This window comes from Oryx dammah, unplaced genomic scaffold, assembly GCF_014754425.2.
Source record: "Oryx dammah isolate SB20612 unplaced genomic scaffold, SCBI_Odam_1.1 HiC_scaffold_20, whole genome shotgun sequence".
NCBI classification, from domain to species: domain Eukaryota; kingdom Metazoa; phylum Chordata; class Mammalia; order Artiodactyla; family Bovidae; genus Oryx; species Oryx dammah.
In genome coordinates, this window is record NW_024070204.1 from 35,808,175 (window position 1) to 35,826,985 (window position 18,811).

General features: G+C 40.2%; 1 long non-coding RNA gene across 1 annotated transcript in view; it reads left to right on the forward strand.

Annotated features, from left to right (window-relative positions):
- LOC120879358 overlaps window positions 1–17,631 on the forward strand; it is a 33,790-nt gene extending 16,159 nt beyond the window's left edge. The window contains exons 2-3 of the long non-coding RNA XR_005724773.1: window positions 9,147–9,655; window positions 16,906–17,631. This is a non-coding gene — a long non-coding RNA (uncharacterized LOC120879358). The remainder of the gene's footprint in view (window positions 1–9,146; window positions 9,656–16,905) is intronic.
- The last annotated feature ends 1,180 nt before the right edge of the window (window positions 17,632–18,811 follow it).

The following is an 18,811-nucleotide window of genomic DNA, read 5'->3' on the forward strand; positions in this document are numbered from 1 at the left end:
TAGCATGAAGGAGATGCATCACAGGAGACAGGCAGACAGAGACTAATCATTGAGACTCAGTGGTGCATCCGTGAGGGTTGACATATTGTTCTCTACACTTCTGTATATATTCAAAAATTTTCTATAATATAAATAATATAATGAAAAAAAGGAGCTGGAAGTTTCACTTTAAAAAAACCTTCTTTTAAGCAGACTCACAGACATGAAGAACAGAGTTGTTGTTGCCAAGACAGAGGGGAGAGGGGAAGACATGGATTTGGAGTTTGGGATTAGCAAATGCAAGCTGTTATATGCATGTATAATCGAATCACTTTGCTGTACACCAGAAACTGTGTATACGCAGTTTACACCACATTGCAAATCAATCATACTTCAATAAAACAAAGAAAACTTAAACTGTTCATATTATTATCATTTTATGGAAAACATCAAAATAACCTCAATGAAAATTAAAAAAAATTAAAGTCTATCTACAATTATGTCATCCCCAAAAAACCCCAAATTTTCTGTTTTTTCAACAGCATTTTTAAGCAATTTCAAACAGCATTTTCAAGATGTGGTTTATTAAGAATTTCAAATCCCAGGGGTCACTGGCCTCCTCAGTACACTGAGAGTTTTGTTTTAACCATCCTCACGCTTTCTCTATCTATAGTCAATTTTCTGCTTTAAGACAAAGTGAGTTCTCAGTCTCTATCTCCATCTAAGGATATGACCTAAAGATAGATAGATGATAGATAGACTGATTGATAGATAGACAGATAGATAGGTGATAGATAGATATTCCTTTAACTTTTCTCCATATATCTTTTCTTTCCCTCTCATCATTCCTGCCCCCTTTTTGAATTTTCTCCAGTTAGTCCAAGGACATACTGTAATCCACAAGGTTTAGTAGAATCATAAAGGCTATAACTGGACATGACCAGTTAGTCCAAATTGTGCTCTCTGTGTCTCCCAGTTCGAGGTGGGGCATTTTATTCTTTCCAGGGTACAGGTTGCCTCTCAGGCCCAAAGTGGAAATGGTCATAACACGGTTAGGTGGCAAATGGAAGAATATGAAGGATTCTATGCAGGCTCTTACCTGTTGAATCTGAACAGTTTAATGTTTCAGAAAGATTGACCTTGCCAGAATGCAGAGAATGGATTAAAGAGGAGCAAGACTGGAGCCAAAGAGAAGAGTCAGGATTCTAAAACAATGATCCAGGCAAAGTGTATAATAACTTGAATAAGATAATAGCAACAGATGGAATGAACTGAAGGGTCTGAGAATGTTAAGGAGATGGAATCAGCAGAACTTAAATACGAATGGGAAGTGGAGCAGTGAGGTAGAAAGAAAAGTAAAAAATGACATCCATACTCTCTGTTGGTGAAACCAAGTAAGTGATGATGTTCTCACTTACTGAGAGAGAAAATTCGGGCAAAAAGTGGAGGGAGGAGATGCTGAGTTTATTTCGGGGAGACTTTAATGTAAAGATTCTGAGGGATATCCAGGTAGAGGCATACAACAGCGATTGGGTATACAGTCATAGAGCTCAGGTTCTAAAGGATCTGGGCTGCAGACAGAGATGGAGAGTCATTTTTAGCTTTTGTGATGTGTGTGTGTGTGTGCTTAGTCACTCAGTCATGTCAGACTCTTTGCAACCCCATGGACTGTAGCCCGCCAGGTTCCTCTGTCCATGGGACTTCCCAGGCAAGAATACTAGAGTGGGTTGCCATTTCCTTCTCCAGGGGATCTCTCTGTCCCAGGGATCAAACCTAGGTCTCCTGAATTGCAGGTGTATTCTTCAACATCTGAGCCACTAGGGAAGCCCTTTTGTGATTTTGTTTTTAATTCCACAAATATACATAAACATAATGATTTGTAAGAAATTAAATAACACATGCAAATTGAAATATCTCTTGAATACTCTCTCCATACCCCAGATACTTCCTTAAAGGTATCTATTACTGTTGTTTTCACATATATTCTTCCAGAATGCTTCCTCTGCCTTTATACACATATATGAACTTATAGAACTGTGTTTTGTTATTGTTCAGTCATTCAGTCATGTCTGACTCTGTGAACCCATGGACTGCAGTATGCCTGGGAACCCATGGACTGCAGTATGCCAGGCTTCCCTGTCCTTCACCATCTCCCAGAGTTTTCTCAAACTCTTGTCCATTGAGTCAGTGATGCCATTCAACCATCTCATCCTCTATCATCCCCTTCTCTTCCTGCTTCCAATCTTTCCCAGCATCAGGTTCTTTTCCAATGAATTGGCTCTTTGCATCAGGTGGCCAAAATATTGCAGCTTCAGCTTCAGCAACAGTATTTCCAATAAAGACTCGGGGTTGACTTCCTTTAGGATTGACTGGTTTGATCTCCATGTTGTCCAAGGGAAAATCTTCTCCAGCACCACAGTTTGAAAGCATCAATTCATCAGTGCTCCGCCTTCTTTATGGCCCAACTCACACCTGTACATGACTACTGGAAAAATCATAGTTTTTACTATACAGATATTTGCTGGCAAAGTCATGTCTCTCCTTTTTAATATGCTGTCTATGTTTGCCATAGTTTTTCTTCCAAGGAGCAAGTGTCTTCTAATTTCATGGCTGCAGTCACCATCGGCAATGATTAGGCTGCCTTAGATCAGTGTCCCCAAGAATTAGACTCTAAGATGGTGACTTGCATGCAAGAGATTTAATGGAAGGGGATGAATTGATAGAACAAGGCCTGTAAGGGAGTGAGGAAGTGGAGTTGGCATAGGAACAAGTGAACTACGATGCAAATCTAGCTGATGTCTCAGCGAATCTCAGGGGGGCACTGCAGATACACCTTCAGAGTCAAACTTTAAGCTAAAGGGACTGAGCCACTGTACCTTTGCATTAATCAGTCACTGAGTGACAGCTACCCCTAAGGAGAGGATGTACTTAAGAAAACATTACTCCTTTCCTCTAAAGGCAATTCCTTGGAGTGAAACTCCACTGTGATCCTTCAACAGCCAATGCTCCTAGTGGTTGGAGAAATAAGTGCATTGATCCTGAAGTGAGGACCCAGGAGGCTATACCACACAGTCCCCACTATACAGACTCTATGAATAGTTCCAAAACTTGCTTTTAAACCTAAGGGCACTTCCTGGTAATCTCTCCTTTTTAGTCGTTAGGTTAATTTCATTCTTTTCAATGGTTGCATAGTATCCAAAGGATGATGGACCACAGTTTCTTTCATCTGTCTCTGTCGATGAGCATTCAAGTTGTTTTCAACTCTTTACTGTTAGAAACAATCCTACAGATCAAATGGATTTCCAGTTTCAGATAGTGATGGAAAAAGTCCCTCCCAAAGGATGTCCTTTCCCCTCTAGAAACAATGATAAAATCTGGATATAATACAAAATCTACTACCTGAAGCCACTGGAGAGGGAACAGAAGCAGAAAGACTACAGTGGGGAGTGAATGCTTAGAGGAAAGAAGTGCTATGATGTCAGTTCCCCATTTCTGCAGCTTTTAGCCCAAGACTGATGCAGTCCATTTGGCATCTGGCAGCCTAGTGGTGAGGGCACTAATGGAAAAAGCCACAGTCTTTCTGGCTTGCAGAATCAGAAAAGTGAAGCTGGGAAGCTGTTACTAAAGTGAGTATAGGAATCCTGGGAGGGAAGAGAAAGGAACCTGGGAAAGGATCCCTACATCCTGTCTAGCCATATCTCAGTCTGACCTCTGAACCAAGTACACATAGAAAAGAATAAAGCAGCTCAGCTACAGCAAATGATCTGAATCAAGACTAGAGCTGCCGCCCAAAGAAACATAATTTGCAGTCCAAGCCTAGTCAAGGAAATTGCCTGCTAAAGCAAAGGCAACAACACACACTAGAGAAAAAGAATGGAAACCAGAAACTTCATAACTTTACTTTCGTAATATGTGATACATTCACAAATAACTTGACATACAAAAAATCAAGAAAATGAAGCACATTCTCAAGAGAAAAGAGAGTGAACTACATCTGACCCTGAGATGAAGCAGATGTTGAAACTAACAGATAAGAATGTTAAAGCAGCTATTTTAACTATTCTTGATAAAACAAAAGCAAAATATGCTCCCAAAGCATGAAAACACAGGAAAACTAGCAGAGATAGTTAAACAATAAAAGAGTGAAAATTCTAGAACTAAAAAAAATAGTAGAAATTTTAAAATTATTGAATGAATTTAATAACCAAATGGAGATGTAGAAAAAGAATAAGTGAACTTGGAAATAACTCAATGATATTATCTATGTAGATGAACAAAGGAGAAAAAAGACTGAAAAAATGAACAAGGAGTCTCTCAAATAATATCAAATGATTAACATACAGTAGTTTCAGAAGAAGAAGAGAGAATAAATAGGGCAGAAAATAATATTTGAATAATGGTCAAAAGTTTCCCAAATTTGTTGAAAAACAAAAACTTAACTTAGATTCAACATGCCTTGTCAACACCAATTAGGATAGACACAAACATACTAGCATTGAAATACATCACAGTCAAGCTATTGAGCTATTGTCCTAATAAAGGACAAAACTGGAAAGCAGCAAAAGAAAAATGATGCATTACATATTGGATTGGAATCCAATTAAGAAACGAATTTTCATCAGAAACCATGGAGGCCAGAAGAGAATGGGACATCATTAAAGTGCTGTAAGGAAGAAAAAAAAAAAACTATCAACACAGACTATCTTATCCAGCAAAAATATTCTTCAAAGATAATGGCAAAATAAAAACTCTTTCAGATAAAAGAAAACTAAGAATTTGTTGCTAGCAGATCTACTCTGTGAGAATGCTAAAGGAAGTTCCTTAGCTGAAGGGAAAAGATTCTAGATGGAAATCTAGATCCTCAGAAAAGGATGGAGAGTATTTTTCTCTCAACTAAAAAAATTAATCTGTTAAATGCAAAAAGTATGACATTGACTTGTGGGATTTATAATACAGGTATATGTAATACACATAACTATAAGAAAAAGGACAGAGCAGAGTAGATATGGCTCTATATATTTGCAAGTTTTCGATATTTTACACAAAATGTTATTATGTTACCATGTTAATTATGAAAAGAGTATATATTGTTGACTAGTGATTAATAGTCAACCACTAAGAAAAAAATGCAAATAAGCACAACTAAAAAGCCAATAAGAAAATCTAAATAAATTTAAAATATTCAAATAATTTTTAAAGGCAATAAAATATTGAGGAGACAGGAAAAAAGCAAAAAGTAACATTTGGTTAGCCTACCCAAACAGATCAGTAATCACACTGAATATTAACAGATTAAACAATTTAATCAATAGAGATTGTCAGAAAGAACTTAAAAACTACCGCCTATAAGAGACACACTTTAAATCTGAAGACATAAAGAGGCTCATAGTAAATGAATGGGAAAAAACATATGTACTATGCAAATAGAAAGCCTAAGAAGACTGCAGTGGCTATGTGAATATTGGACAAAATAGATTCCAAAATGTTGTGGGTTGAATTGTTTCCCAAAAAGATATATTGAAGTCCTAACCACTCCTGGTGCCTCTGAATGTGATCTTATTTGGAAATAGGGTCTTTGCTTATATAATCAAGTTGAGATGAGATCATAGTGGATTAGGGTGGACCCTAATCTCATTACTGGGCTTCTCTGTTGGCTCAGATGATAAAGAATCTGCCTGTAATGCAGAAGACCTGGGTTCAATCCCTGGGTTGGGAAGATCCCCTGGAGAAGGGAATGGTATTTTTGGCTGGAGAATTCCATAGACAGAGGAGCCTGGTGGGCTATAGTCCATGGGGTCACAAAGAGTCAGACACAACTGAGTGACTAACACCTTCACTTAAACCAATGACCAGTGTCCCTATGAAAGTGAAAGTTGGTTCATGGAATTCTCCAGGCCAGAACACTGGAGTGGGTAGCCTTTCCCTTCTCCAAGGGATCTTCCCAACCCAGGGATCAAACCCAGGTCTCCCAAATTGCAGGCAGATTCTTTATCAGCTGAGCCACAAGGGAAGTGCAAGAACACTGGAGTGGGTAGCCTATTCCTTCTCCAGTGGATCTTCCTGACCCAGGAATTGAACTGAGGTCTTTTGCATTGCAGGTGGATTCTTTACCAACTGAGCTATCAGGGAAGTGTCCTTATAAGAAGAGGAAAATTTGGACATAGAGACATGAAGACAGGGTCAAAAAGACTGTAATGACAGAGGCAGAGATTGGATTGACAGATCTACAGGCCAAAGAATCCCAAGGAGTGCAGGCAACCATAAGAAACTGGAAGAGGAAAGGAAGTATGCCTGCTTGGAGCCTTCAGAGGGAGAAGGGTCTTACTGATACCTTGGACTTCTAGCATCCAGAACTGAGCATGTAATTTCTGTTGTTTTAAACCACCCAATTTGTGGTACTTTTAGTTAACCCCAGGATACTGATACATAAGACAAAAAGCATTATTAAAAATAAAGTGGGCTGTTTCATTATAACAACAGGTCAATTCATGAGGAAGGTGTAAACAATCATAAATGCATATGAAACTAAAAACAATCACAGAATTCATGTGATAAGAGCAGATAGAATTAAAAGGAAAAATTGAAAATTCCACAACCTTAGGTATTTTATCAATCCTCTTTCAGCAATTACTGGAACAATAGACCAAAAAATCAGCAAAGACATAGAAGATCTGAAAAATACACTATCAACCACATAAATATATAAAGGAAAGAAGAGTTGTTAGCCTTGGAACATTCTTTCCTGCTTTCTGCAATTTTCCCGGTGTCCTCAATTATAGTCTTGGTCTTTTTTCTGATATGCAACATATTTACTCTATTTCCCCCTCAAATTTGTGGTAGCAAATGTTTTTAATTTACTTTTTAAAAAATATCTTTCATTTTACATCATTTATGCAGCATTTCTTTTTACTCTTTCTTCTTCGTCAACTATTTTAAAAGTTCTCTTTTCTTATCTTCCATCCATTTCTCCTTTTCGTTCTGTTTTAAATTTAAACTTCCTCTTGTAGATTTCTGGTTTTCTTAAAATAATAGTGGTAAACATTTCCAAATGCTCTAAATTATATTGTCTTTTAATCATTTTACCACAATCCTATGAAGTCTGTACTATTATTACCATTGTATAAATGAGGGCATTGAGGCACAGGCAAGTTAAGTAACTTATTCCAGGTCACACAGCCAGTAAATGATGGAGCCAGATTCTAACCAGGCAGTCGAATTCCAACATCTGTGCTCTTAACTACTGGAGTATGAAATCTGTCTCCCTAGATTGCCAAATTAAATATTTTAGTTCCTCTTTTATAATAACTCTCCTTGTATTTCCTCTTTATCCACTTCCTCATTTTCAAAGGTTTTGTTCATTCTATGACATATTATTCTTCATAAATTACTTCTTAACTCTTTTTTCATGGAAAAAAAATACTTTCCAAGCCTTCTGTGGTAGACTGAAAAAATGGTCCCTCAAAAGATATCCATGTTCTAACCCCTGGAACTTGAGGAAATTATTTTATATGGTAAGCTGTTTGTAGATATGATTAAGAATCTTCAGATGGGAAGGTTATCCTGTATAGCCTGCCGGGCTCCTCTGTCCATGGGATTCTCCAGGCAAGAACACTGGAGTGGGTTGCCATTTCCTGATCTTCCTGACCCAGGGATCCAACCCAAGTCTTCTGTACTGCAGCCAGTTTCCTTACTGTTTGAGCCACCAGGGAAGCCCTGGACCACTTGGGTGGGCCTTGAATGTAATCACATGTATCCTGAAGAGAGAAGCAGAGGCAGATTTGACATCCAAAGGGAGGAGAAAGCAATGTTAAGTCAGCAGATGGAGATTTGAAGATGCAGGCCTCGAAGACAAGAGTGATACAGTCACAAGCCAAAGAATGCTAACAATCTCCAGAAGCTGGGAAAGCAGGGAAGAGTCTCCCCTAGAGCTTCTGAAGGAAGGAAAGCTCTGCTGACACCTCGATTTTCTAGTGATACTGATTTCAAGTTTATAGTCTCCAGGATGTGAGAGAACAAATTTCTATTCCTTTAAGTCTCCCAGTTTATTACAGCAGCCACAGGAAACACATCCTTTTCTCTCAGTTACACTGTTAAAATCTTCTTCTTGCTGCTTCGTTTAGGAAAAGAGAGAATTTTATTATATCATTTTTTAAAATAGTAAATATAGGCCCATTTTCATTAAATAGTTTCCTACCCAGTTTAGGAGTTTCTTGATAGAACACAGAGGAGGGAGCATATGTGGACATGTTTCCAGAAATATAAAGTGTGGTTCAATACCTAAAGGTGATCTTCAGAAACTGGTTCTTAATTTTCAACATTTCCAAAGATCCAGGAAAGCCACAGGGTGACTTTTCTGCCTCTATTTAAGAGATTTGAACCATCTCTAACACTGGCATGACCTCTCCATCCTGTTGGGTTGTTAACTCATTGAGGGCAGGAATTGATTCCCCAAACCCACTGCTATCTGCCCCTGAGTCTCTGGCCAGAAACTACACACGGAAGATGAAGAAAAAGTGTGTATCAACAGCTGTGTTTTCCTTTTTCTTGCCTTTGCTGAGAGAGAGAGAGAGAGTCATGTTTAGGTCCATACTCCGCACAGCTCATAAGAGCCCTTTATCAAGGTCCATTAAGATATATAAGGTGTTTGTTCATTATCATCATTAATATAATTATAATAACGTGACTTGTATTATGTTTAAAAGAGCAAGAACAAAAATATTAGATGCTGTGACTTGTATGTGCTTTGAACTCGCCAAATAGCATTGAAGGTCAGGGGAAGCAGTTTGATAATAACAAGATCAAGAATTAGAACATATTTTTGAACTTTCAGAATTGAAGGCAGTAGGGGCAAGATATAGAAGTTCAGGAAATGGATGATGGTGTAGAGAAAATTCAATTAGAGTATAATTGAATATATAGAGCTAACCCCCTTTCCTCCTCATTTTAATAAACACTTGCTTGGCTGAATTCTACAGCTTCCAGCTCTGCTTCAGAAGGTCTTTGTTGATCTTTACAAGGACAATTAAGTGGCAGGAATGTGTAATATAGTGAAACACTGCCAAAACAAACAGCGCTCTTAAAACGTTACGTCGAAGTGGCCATTGTTGCTGGTGTTTCTGCAAGAGTCAGAAACCACTTGCTAATAGCTTAATTCCATTTCTCTGCAGACAAGCCGATCCGATTGCAGAAGAGGGACCCTGTGGTCTGCTGGTTAGAGAAAAGTCCTGGAAGCCTGAGCGAGCCCACGGTTTACAGCATAGCTGAGCAACTGACTCACTCTGAAACCCAGGGTTGCATCGTTTAACCTCACGGGGCTTGTTGTCCATCCAGCTGGAAAATGTGGAAAGATGTGAGGCTGAACTGAAAATCATTTGTGGCCCTGCTGATTTGCTGGACCACAGGGTACAGTTTGAGACTGCTGGGCTGACTGAGTACCAGCCCCGTGGGCCGTGACTGGGAAAGGCACACCTTGCAAGAAGCAACGAGAGTTCATGCTGGTGGGAGTCTCCTCTACAGGAGAGAGAAGCCTCTCTGCAGAATCAGTAGCTGAGGATTTCTAGTCTCTGTCCCTGGCTGGTCTCTGTCAATAATCAGACTTCCCTAAATGGACCTTCAGTGGGTCTTAGTAGTATCTAGATCCCCAGCTTGCCAGCACATGGTGACTGTGTTCAGCAGGGTAAGTACCCTGAACTGCCCCTTGCACCTTGTTCCAACAATCTGCAGAGTCTGTGGGGACTGAGGGTCAGATCAGATTTGCTGAACCAGAGAAGGACTTGAGGGAACAGAGGAGCAAGCCCTGGTTTCCAAACAGAAGTTAACATAAAACACATATCTTTGAATGGAAAGAAAATGGATTGAAATTTGGTGAGTTAAGTTAAAAGGGAAAACAATTCGAGGAAGGGACTGTTTATCTCGTAGGAAATTGACATTTGGTATTGCCTTCGGGTTTCTGAAAGGCAATAAAGTATCCCAGGAATGATGGCTTCCGATCTGGGAACTTACATAATGTTGTAGTGCGAGACTGGCCTTTGAAGGTAACACATCTGATAAAACCTACTAAAGTGTTGATGGGCAATAGGTAGTTTACTGTAAGCCACAAGGGAATTTCCAAACTGCCTGGGAACCCGATAAATTTTGCTTGAATTGACTCTTTTATTCCCAAGGCTAATAATATTTTGTTTGTATTTAAAACACCTTTTAGCTCAGCTAGCAGGTCAAAGTAGAATTATTTTGGGTAAAATAAACCATTAGGATAGAAGCAGAAATAACAAGACAAACATGGCTGTTTACTCACTGTTCACAAATCCACATACAGCAGTTAATAGAGTTGAATATATATATATATATCCCTGCATCCCATCTTGGATGAAAACTATCATCTCAGTAAGAGTGGCTGAAAAAACACTCGGAACCCACATGAAGTCTGTCCTCTGCCTTGTGATTCTGGGCATGACTTCAGGGCCTGGCTCAACGTTTGAAGCCTTCGATGTCCTGTATAGGATGAGTCGTGTCCGACTTTTTGCAACCCCAGGGACTGTATCCTGCCAGGCTCCTCTGTCCATGGAATTCTCCAGGCAAGAATACTGGAATGGTAAGCCATTCTCTTCTCCGGGAGATCTTCCCAACTCAGCAACTGAATCCAGGTCTCCTGCACTGCAGGCAGATTCTTTACCATCTGAGCCATCAGGGAGGTCCTATGGGATGAGTGCTCGATTCTACCATTAACTCTCGAAGAATAAGGGAGTGGCACTTCTTTGAATATTTTTGAAAAGTTTTCATTTTTGGAATTATATATTTATACTCAAATCAAGTATACAATGATAAAATTTAAAAGAATGAGGAAAACAAAGCCAAAAATGAAATACAAACAAAAACAAGCTTACCTGTATTTTTAAATCAATGACAGTTTTACAAAAGGAGAGGGAAAAACCAACTTAAACAATTTTTGAACACAGTATCTTTACTATATACCCTTAGAATAAAGATAATAAGAACTGTAAATAAATATGAATTCCAGTTAATTGAACTGTTTGCCACAGGTGAGTGGCTTGGTTAAGTATGAAACTACTCTTAGTATATGATAGGATTAAAATGTAAATATAATGAGGATAAAGGGACCAGATTTCTCATGGTCAGAGAAGATTATGCTAGATTAGAGTTGGAGGTTTCAGTATGACCTCCTGGTTTATTTTATACCTATATCTTTACTGATACATATTTTACTTCTATATGTTTATCAGTTTGGTTCAGTTGCTCAGTCGTGTCCAACTCTTTGCAACCCCATTAATCGCAGCATGCCAGGCCTCCCTGTCCATCACCAACTCTAGGAGTTCACTCAAACTCACGTCCATCGAGTCAGTGATGCCATCCAGCCATCTCCTCCTCGGTCGTCCCCTTCTCCTCTTGCCCCCAATCCCTCCCAGCATCAGAGTCTTTTCCAATGAGTCAACTCTTCTCATGAGGTGGCCAAAGTACTGGAGTTTCAGCTTTAGCATCATTCCTGCCAAAGAACACCCAGGACTGATCTCCTTCAGAATGGACTGGTTGGATCTCCTTGCAGTCCAAGGGACTCCCAAGAGTCTTTTCCAACACCACAATTCAAAAGCATCAATTCTTTGGCACTCAGCTTTCTTCACAGTCCAACTCTCACATCCATACATGACCACAGGAAAAATCATAGCCTTGACTAGACGGACCATTGTTGACAAAATAATGTCTCTGCTTTTGAATATGCTATCTAGGTTGGTCATAACTTTCCTTCCAAGGAGTAAGCGTCTTTTAATTTCATGGCTGCAGTCACCATCTGCAGTGATTTGGGAGCCCCCCAAAATTAAGTTTGACACTGTTTCCCCATCTATTTCCCATGAAGTGATGGGGCCAGATGCCATGATCTTCGTTTTCTGAATGTTGAGCTTTAAGTCAACTTTTTCACTCTCCTCTTTCACTTTCATCAAGAGGCTTTTTAGTTTCTCTTCACTTTCTGCCATAAGGGTAGTGTCATCTGCGTACATGAGGTTATTGATATTTCTCCCGGAAATCTTGATTCCAGCTTGTGCTTTTCCAGCCCAGCATTTCTCATGATGTCCTCTGCATATAAGTTAAATAAGCAGGGTGACAATATACAGCCTTGACGTACTCCTTTTCCTATTTGGAACCAGTCTATTGTTCCATGTCCAGTTCTAACTGTCGCTTCCTGACCTGCACATAGGTTTCTCAAGAGGCCAGCCAGGTGGTTTGGTATTCCCATCTCTCTCAGAATGTTCCACAGTTTATTGTGATCCACACAGCCTAGGTACATGTATATACATTATCTATTACTTATGTCCACTGAGAAGGCCCAGAAGCAATGACCCCACAGTAGCAATGAATACACCTATTGTCTAGATTTTAGTTTCTAAATACCACACCGTTCTTCACTAAAGCAGAGTCACTTGAGGAAATGGCTGATTTCATGGCTGGGACATGATGAGTTCAAGATGAGTTCAATTTCAAGATGAGTATGGAATATCTTCTTATATAATAAACTGTATAAGAAAATCTCAGAGAATAAGGCACAGAAGGAAATCTGAAGAGGCCCCCTCTGCCAAATCTAAGGTAATTTGAGCATGAAAATACATGATATTTACAGATTATCTGTTGAATAAAATAGAAATCCATAAATTCATACTGATATGAATTAATGAATAATTGGAGTAAATGAAGTAGAAGGGAAAACTAATCCCTATTATACATTGCCACAAAATAAATATAAAAGGAATAGAGTTTTAAAAATCACTTCACAAACAGCCTTATAAAAAGCAGTTCAGCAAGAATCATCAATAGATGCTAAAGCTGGTAAGTGAAAGTTTGAGAAGTTTGATAATGATATATCTACAGTCTCAAAATATCTTCTCACAAAATACTTATTAATGACAAAGGGAAATGGTGAATTTAATGAGAAGAACCTGCCAAACACCTCCTGATCCTCGTAGTCCAACTTACCATTGCCAGTAATGGCACAAATTGACATTACTTACCTACCAATGTGATTTGCTGAGAAGAACACAAGGTGACCTCGGCAGTGCTCCTGCCAAAAATACATAATTTCACTCTCATCATGAGCAAACACTGCAGACACCTGAGTCAGGTTTTCCTCTTTGGTATGCTTATACTCTTCCACGGATATTTCTAGCATTGCATATATCCCATGCACTATAAGTATGCATTGATGACGCTTCTCCTAGACTGTGATTCTTAGGGTCAGGGACAGCTAATATTTCTCTTTGTATACCTCTGAGTATACTGCCTTCTCACATATAACTCAATCATCACATATATTATGCATGCATACTCAGTCGCTTCAGTTGTAGGCAACACTTTATGACCCCATGTACTGTAGTCCAACTGGCTCTTCTGTCCGTGGGATTCTCCAGGCAAGAATTCTAGAGTGGGCGGCCATGCCCTCCTCCAGAGGATCTTCCCAAACCGGGGATCGAACCTGTGTCTCCCACATTGCAGGTGGATTCTTTACCACTGAGTCACAGGGGAAGCCCTAACATATATTATACTGTATTTCAAATACTCCTTTGCATGGCTTTCTCCCTTGTCCTAGTGAGGAAGTCCAACTAATAATGGCTTAAACAAGAAAGGAACTTGATTAGCCTATAGAAAATTAAGTCTGGACATGCACAGTTCCAAAGTTGGACCACCAGTTCAATGATGTCATAGCACAGGGTGAATGCACCACATGCATCTCTGATTGGACTGGTCTTTCCTTCAGTTTCAAGATGGTTGCCACTGCTCCTCACACCATGGTTTTCTGTAACAGGACCATAAGAAGCAAGGAAGTAGGTGACTGGCTTGTGTCTTTCATCAGGAAGATAATTCTTCCCTAAATTCTCAGTAGACTTCCACTTAAGTTTCATTCACATGTTCACTCCTAGACAAATTACCAATCATCCCCTCTGCCCACAGATATTGTCATCTGAACAAAACTGGGATTCCATTAAGAAGAAAGAATGGGGGTCATCTACTGAGTGGACAGCATGAGTGCCTGCCATACTCCCCTCGTTGGCTGGTTTAGTCGCTAAGTCATGTCTGACTCTTGTGACCCCATGGACTGTAGCCTGCCAGGCCCCTCTGTTCCTGGGATTCTCCAGGCAAGAATACTGGAGTGGGTTGCCATTTTCTTCTCCAGGGGATCTTCCTGACTCAGGGATCAAATCCAGGTCTCCTGCATTGCCAGCAGATTTTTACCAACTGAGCTACAAGGGAAGCCCCTAAGGGAAGCCCCTACCAGACTGTAAATTCCTTGATGGCAGAAACTCTTATTCATTTTTGTGCACCTCCAGCATCTAACAATATGTGCTCAATAAATACGTGTTGAATGAATCAAAATGCCCAAACATGGTATAATATATATTAAAAAAATAGCAAGTATGGACAATAACAATAGTATACACTTGTACAGATTCTTATCATCTTGGACCCTGGTTTTTAATTTTCAATTCCCTCCAAGAGGGAAGAGAGGACTGAAGTTATAAAGGTTTTGGTATTTTAGGGTGGTTAATTTAGCAAAAGTAAGATAGAGCATGTGAAGTTTATAAGGAAAGAGGCTGATCTCTCCCTATAACAGATAGGGAAAAGTTAAAGCATCTGTTGAGATGCTTTATATGTTAAAATTTGGACAGCTGAAATTGCATATCATGGGAAATTTGTACAAATGATTGCTCAACATTCTGTTCTCCCATCAAGATGTGAACATCCAGAAGAGACAAAGAAATCAACTCTTCTAATTATTCAGTTCAGTTCAGTTCAGTCACTCAGTCGTGTCTGACTCTTTGCAACCCCATGAATAGCAACATGCCTCCCTGTCTATCACCAACTCTAGGAGTTCACTCAGACTCACGTCCATCGAGTCCATGATGCCATCCAGGCATCTCATCCTCTGTCGCCCCCTTCTCCTCCTGCCCCCAATCTCTCCCAGCATCAGAGTCTTTTCCAATGAGTCAACTCTTTGCATGAGGTGGCCAAAGTACTGGAGCTTCAGCTTTAGCATCATTCCTTCCAAAGAAATCCCAGGGTGGATCTCCTTCAGAATGGATTGGTTGGATCTCCTTGCCATCCAAGGGACTCTCAAGAGTCTTCTCCAACACCACAGTTCAAAAGCATCAATTCTTTGGTGCTCAGCCTTCTTCACAGTCCAACTCTCACATCCATACATGACTACTGGAAAAACCATAGCCTTGACTAGATGGACCTTAGTCGGCAAAGTAATGCCTCTGCTTTTGAATATGCTATCTAGGTTGGTCATAACTTTCCTTCCAAGGAGTAAGCGTCTCTTAATTTCATGGCTGCAATCACCATCTGCAATTATTTTGGAGCCAAAAAATATATAAAATCTGACACTGTTTCCACTGTTTCCCCATCTATTTCCCATGAAGTGATGGGACCAGATCCCATGATCTTCGTTTTCTGAATGTTGAGCTTTAAGCCAACTTTTTCACTCTCCACTTTCACTTTCATCAAGAGGCTTTTTAGTTTCTCTTCACTTTCTGCCATAAGGGTGGTGTCATCTGCATATCTGAGGTTATTGATATTTCTCCCGGCAATCTTGATTCCAGCTTGTGCTTCTTCCAGTCCAGCGTTTCTCATGATGTACTCTGCGTAGAAGTTAAATAAGCAGGGTGACAATATACAGCCTTGACGTACTCCTTTTCCTATTTGAAACCAATCTGTTGTTCCATGTCCAGTTCTAACTGTTGCTTCCTGATCTGCACACAGATTTCTCAAGAGGCAGGTCAGGTGGTCTGGTATTCCCATCTCTTTCAGAATGTTCCACAGTTTATTGTGATCCACACAGTCAAAGGCTTTGGCATAGCCATTAAAAAGAATGAAAAACTGCCATTTGCAGCAACATGGGTGGACATATTAAGTAGTGACATAAGTCAGATAGAGAAAGACAAATATCATATATCACTTATATGTGGAATCTAAAAAATGATACAAATGAGCTTGATATTATTCCTATGTCAAAGTAGGAAAACTAAGGCTCACTGGCCTGAGAGAGCTGTTTACAAAACAGGAACAGCCTAACAGACTTAGAAAACAAACTACCAGGCTACCAAAGGAGAAAGGGAGAAGGGAGTCATAAATTAGTAGGTTGGAATTAATATATACATACCACTATATATAAAATAGATAATTAACCCATATGTATTGTATAGTACAGGGAATTCAATACTCTGCAATAACCTAAATAGGAAAGAGTCTGGAAAAGAATAGATATATTTTTATGTATAACTAAATCATATTGCTGTACACCTGAAACTAACACACTATCATAAATCAAGTATATTACAATACAAAATTAAAAAAAGAAGCCCCCCTCCCCCCTGAGCAGGTTGTTGTAGGAAAAAGAAGATAATAAACATAGAGCACATACATGACCATAGTGCTGGTCACAAGGTAAGTGCTCCATGTATTAATATATATATTTGCTGCTGTTGTAAAAACAACAAAAAAGTGGTTGTTTCCACCCTTTTTAAGAAAGAGAGAAATTAAGAAAACCAGGAACATGCTCCATAATTCCATTTTCTAGATAAGTCTCTCCAGCATGCCAGAGAATTCAGTCAATGGAGAGAAACACCAAACAAAAACAGCCCCCAACAAGCTTGCCCCAGCTCTTCTACCCAAGGGGAACCATAGTTTCTTCTTACTTTCAGAAAAAAACATTTCAAAAAAAGTTTTATATCTAATTAAAGACTAAACAGGATGAACACAAAAATCTTAGCAGTTGGTCAAATAGGGCATGTGGTGCAGTAAAAAACTGATGATAGAACCAGAACGCACACTTAATTCTCTTCCTTTCCCCTTCCTCCCTCCTTCCTTTCTTTCCTCCCTTCTCTCCGTCTCTCCCTGTCCTTCTTGATATTTTTCCCACATCAGATAGGAAGACTGAAGCACACTGACCTGCGACAACTGAAGATCTGCCAAGAGAGGAACTCCCCTAAGTACCTGGTGGGTCTAAATCAGATCAGCAGGGGGGCCGTGGTGAAATTTGTCTCGGTGACCTGGGAGAACCCAGGGAGGAAATGATGAGAACGCGGGCTCACCAAATTTCAAAGACCCCAAATTTCAAACAGTGCTTCGACATGGATGCCCAAACAACACACCAGTCACCTCAGTGTGGAACTGGAGCCACCTTCCAGAGTGGGTTATGAAAGGAGATATGAGTGCGCTGGAAAAGGCGACTTAGAGAGCCATGCTGGACTAGACCTACCTCAGTCTGTTTTCTGACAGGTTTGCTAGACCAAGAACCAACAGGGAGTGTTGCAGACACAGCGGATCTAGATGTCATGCGGCAGTTGACATGGTTCCTTATGAAATTCTTGTGAAGAAGTAGAGACTGCGTTCTAGGGGCAAAGAAATTCATGTGGCTTCCTAATTGGCTAGACAACCAGAGGCAAAGGATGCAGGGGAATGGTCCACAGTATCCTGGAGGGTGGCCCGGAAGGCGGTGTCCAGAGAAATGTCACGTGTACCATCCTACCACACAAGGACATGGTTGGCAGGAGACTTTAGCCTTATCTGACATCCCATTTTCAAGGCAGAATGTGCTTTAACGTTACATGTGTAAATGAAAATTAACTTTAAAAAATAATATAATAAATAACAAATGCAATATAATAAAAATGCAATAATAAAATATGAAATACAATTTATAACATTTAATTATTAAACTAATATATATTAATAAGAAAAGTTTAGTAATAATATATCTTTTTGATGTTTCCCCATCTTTTTCAAGAGAAATCCTAATCATCTATGTTACTTGTGCTAGAAAAATGGTTGCAATTATTCACCCCTTCCTATATTTGCATTCTTTGCAACAAGATCTTGCAGCATCTCCCATCAAGAGATGTCTCTGTCCCTTGAATGAAGTGGTCTTGTGACTTGCTCTGGCTAATAACATGGGGTAGAAGTGATGCCATGCCTATTCCAAACCTAGGTTTTAAGTGGCTGTGGGTGTTTCCACTTTCTTTCTGCCACCGCTGTGTGCACAAGCTCCGGCTAGCCTGTTGTATGATGAGAAGCGCATCATCCGGACACCCAGCTGACAGCCTGCAAACTGCCAGCATGCAAGTGAGGCCATCCAAGACCAAGACTGCCACCCGATTGACTCATGAGCAAGCCCAGTCGAGATCAGACAGGCCTGGGCCACTTCAGCAGAACTTTCCAGCTGATCTGTTGACTCGTGAGCGGTCATAAAAGTTTACTATCTTAAGTCATTGGGTGTTAAGGTGGTTTGTCATGAAGCAATAGCCAACTGTTACCGTCCATGCCTGTTCTACTTTATCTGTCTTGCTGCTCTGGCGCTCCTAATTCTTTGCTTCAGCCATGCTCTGAACGAAACACTATGTTGACTTCTCCACAGCTCTGCAAAGGCAAAACCTCTGCCTGGTCCACCACCTCCTCCCTCAGGCGTCCTTCTTCATCCAGGGGACTCCTCCTTGGAGACGCCTGTCAGGCCCCGCCTTTGCCAGGCGGCTCCCAGAGCCCTCTCCCCAACGCCTTCCAGCCTCCTGCGGCATGCTGCTGACGGCCCTTGTCTATACCTGTGTCACAGCACTCCTCCTGGGTTAAAGTCACGCGTTTACTCAGCCAACCGTTCTTGCTGCACTGTGAATTCTGTGAGGAAAGAAGTCTTATCCTTCACCTGTTATTCCAACAAACAGTGCAGTTCTTCTCCAGTAGTTGTGAGTGCTTTCTGCTCCATTGTGTCCCATTTTTTGCGACCCCAAGGACCATAGCTCACCAGGCTCCTCTGTCCATGGGATTTCCCAGGCAAGAA